This window comes from Anomaloglossus baeobatrachus, unplaced genomic scaffold, assembly GCF_048569485.1.
Source record: "Anomaloglossus baeobatrachus isolate aAnoBae1 unplaced genomic scaffold, aAnoBae1.hap1 Scaffold_3836, whole genome shotgun sequence".
Classification (NCBI taxonomy): Eukaryota; Metazoa; Chordata; class Amphibia; order Anura; family Aromobatidae; genus Anomaloglossus; species Anomaloglossus baeobatrachus.
The window spans coordinates 1-3,087 of record NW_027443178.1 but is presented as its reverse complement, the minus strand read 5'-3'; the positions used below and the strand labels follow the sequence as shown (position 1 = coordinate 3,087).

Here is a 3,087-nt window from a genome sequence, read left to right as displayed (position 1 = left end):
AACCAGAATTGGTTTGGGCCTCGAGTGGCACCCTGGCCTATGCCGGACACATCTTAGGGAGAGAGAGCGAGAGGGAGACAAACCCACGCCTACACAAGACATTTTGTCACCCAAGCCAACCCTTGAAAAGGCTGCTTTGCAGAGCCAAAACAAGAAGAATGGTGCGTTTTGCAGCCGCCGCCCACTGCAATGAATCTGAATAACTCCTCCTTTAGGGCGCAAGCAACTCCCCTCCCCCTTGCAGTCTTTCCAATTCACGATACAAAAAGACGGACAGGACAGGTTGCCTGACTTTCCGTCACTGCCACCCTTTGCCATCCTTACCCGTAGAAAGCCCTTTCATCATCCCCAAACCCTAATCTTTTCCCTTTCCTTCCCAGCCCCCAAACCCTGCCCTCTGTACCTTTCTCACCACCCGCTTCCCTTCTCCTGTCATCCCCCTACCACCCGGGAAAAAAAGAGATTGCCCCCTCCTTCCACTAGCCCACCCTCCCACCCAAAGAACAACTTCTTCTGCGCAGCTTGTTTTCTAGGCAGCAGCGCTATTGTGATGTCATCGGGGGGCATTGTGACAAGCCGCCAGTGTTCCGTCTCTTCATGTTGTGCACAGTTCAAACGGAAAATACATCAACAGGCAGACTACAGAAAAGCTTACTATCAAAGGTTAGAGGGGGGCTTTCTCAGAGGGCTTTTTACAGTTTTTCTATTCCCAATTAGCCGTTTAAGTGTACTTATTGAAAGTAGTAATTCTTTCATAGGCCGCCCTTTCTTAGTATTTGACGTTCCTTATATTGCGGTATGAGGCTTCGCAGTAGGTTGCAAACATTCATCACCCATGACTGTCCCCAATTGAGCTCAGAAGCTCAATGTCTATCATGACCTCTCTTTTAGAATGTCCAAGAGCAAGCAAACTATTCCTCCAGGAGAGGGCGCCAACAGACTACTAAAGAGATCATCATTACTCAAAGAAAACCCCAAAAACCAATGCATGATAGGAATAAACAGGTAACTTTCTTTGGAGTGGAAGCGGAGAGATCGCACCAGATGCCAATTCTAGATGTTATCACACCTGTGGTCACTGCAGCAGCAGGTGAATCCACTTTGTCCAAAAGGGATCTATTCCATTCAATTGCAAATGATCTAGATAAGACAGAGAACTGCAGCACGGGGACATAGCCGAGTTGGTCAGGTTGAGTGGTGATGAGTTTGCTATTTGGATGAATAAAGAAAGTCAAAAGTGTGAAAGATAAAAAACAAAAGGAGGAAGTGTGAAAAGTGAATGGGCCAAATTGAGGTGCATATGAAGACGTATGCTTTCTTCCAATTCATTAAATCGGGCTAATATGAATCAGGTGAATTGAGTTCTGCTTTTGGAAACTGGGTTAAGAAGGGGTGCACCGTTCCTGGAGGTACTGCAATACCAGGTCAATGCGTGGAGTGGACAGAGCAAGCTCTTTTTCCATCTCCCTGTTCTAAAAATCCATTTAATATATGGTCCCCAGATAGGGGACGTATCAGATATTAAACTGATAAGAACAGATACTACACTTGATCTTAGCCAAAAGGCCGAGAAGCGATAACCAGAATTGGTTTGGGCCTCGAGTGGCACCCTGGCCTATGCCGGACACATCTTAGGGAGAGAGAGCGAGAGGGAGACAAACCCACGCCTACACAAGACATTTTGTCACCCAAGCCAACCCTTGAAAAGGCTGCTTTGCAGAGCCAAAACAAGAAGAATGGTGCGTTTTGCAGCCGCCGCCCACTGCAATGAATCTGAATAACTCCTCCTTTAGGGCGCAAGCAACTCCCCTCCCCCTTGCAGTCTTTCCAATTCACGATACAAAAAGACGGACAGGACAGGTTGCCTGACTTTCCGTCACTGCCACCCTTTGCCATCCTTACCCGTAGAAAGCCCTTTCATCATCCCCAAACCCTAATCTTTTCCTTTCCTTCCCAGCCCCCAAACCCTGCCCTCTGTACCTTTCTCACCACCCGCTTCCCTTCTCCTGTCATCCCCCTACCACCCGGGAAAAAAAGAGATTGCCCCCTCCTTCCACTAGCCCACCCTCCCACCCAAAGAACAACTTCTTCTGCGCAGCTTGTTTTCTAGGCAGCAGCGCTATTGTGATGTCATCGGGGGGCATTGTGACAAGCCGCCAGTGTTCCGTCTCTTCATGTTGTGCACAGTTCAAACGGAAAATACATCAACAGGCAGACTACAGAAAAGCTTACTATCAAAGGTTAGAGGGGGGCTTTCTCAGAGGGCTTTTTACAGTTTTTCTATTCCCAATTAGCCGTTTAAGTGTACTTATTGAAAGTAGTAATTCTTTCATAGGCCGCCCTTTCTTAGTATTTGACGTTCCTTATATTGCGGTATGAGGCTTCGCAGTAGGTTGCAAACATTCATCACCCATGACTGTCCCCAATTGAGCTCAGAAGCTCAATGTCTATCATGACCTCTCTTTTAGAATGTCCAAGAGCAAGCAAACTATTCCTCCAGGAGAGGGCGCCAACAGACTACTAAAGAGATCATCATTACTCAAAGAAAACCCCAAAAACCAATGCATGATAGGAATAAACAGGTAACTTTCTTTGGAGTGGAAGCGGAGAGATCGCACCAGATGCCAATTCTAGATGTTATCACACCTGTGGTCACTGCAGCAGCAGGTGAATCCACTTTGTCCAAAAGGGATCTATTCCATTCAATTGCAAATGATCTAGATAAGACAGAGAACTGCAGCACGGGGACATAGCCGAGTTGGTCAGGTTGAGTGGTGATGAGTTTGCTATTTGGATGAATAAAGAAAGTCAAAAGTGTGAAAGATAAAAAACAAAAGGAGGAAGTGTGAAAAGTGAATGGGCCAAATTGAGGTGCATATGAAGACGTATGCTTTCTTCCAATTCATTAAATCGGGCTAATATGAATCAGGTGAATTGAGTTCTGCTTTTGGAAACTGGGTTAAGAAGGGGTGCACCGTTCCTGGAGGTACTGCAATACCAGGTCAATGCGTGGAGTGGACAGAGCAAGCTCTTTTTCCATCTCCCTGTTCTAAAAATCCATTTAATATATGGTCCCCAGATAGGGGA

At 46.5% G+C, this 3,087-nt stretch overlaps 1 non-coding gene and 1 pseudogene across 1 annotated transcript; both read right to left on the bottom strand.

Annotated features, from left to right (window-relative positions):
* Positions 1-1,387: 1,387 nt before the first annotated feature.
* On the bottom strand, positions 1,388-1,578 carry LOC142275024 (U2 spliceosomal RNA). The gene has a single exon (XR_012739216.1). It is a non-coding gene; the product is annotated as a U2 spliceosomal RNA (small nuclear RNA).
* Positions 1,579-2,964: 1,386 nt separating this feature from the next.
* LOC142275054 (U2 spliceosomal RNA) lies at positions 2,965-3,087 on the bottom strand (annotated as a pseudogene; the record flags this gene model as incomplete).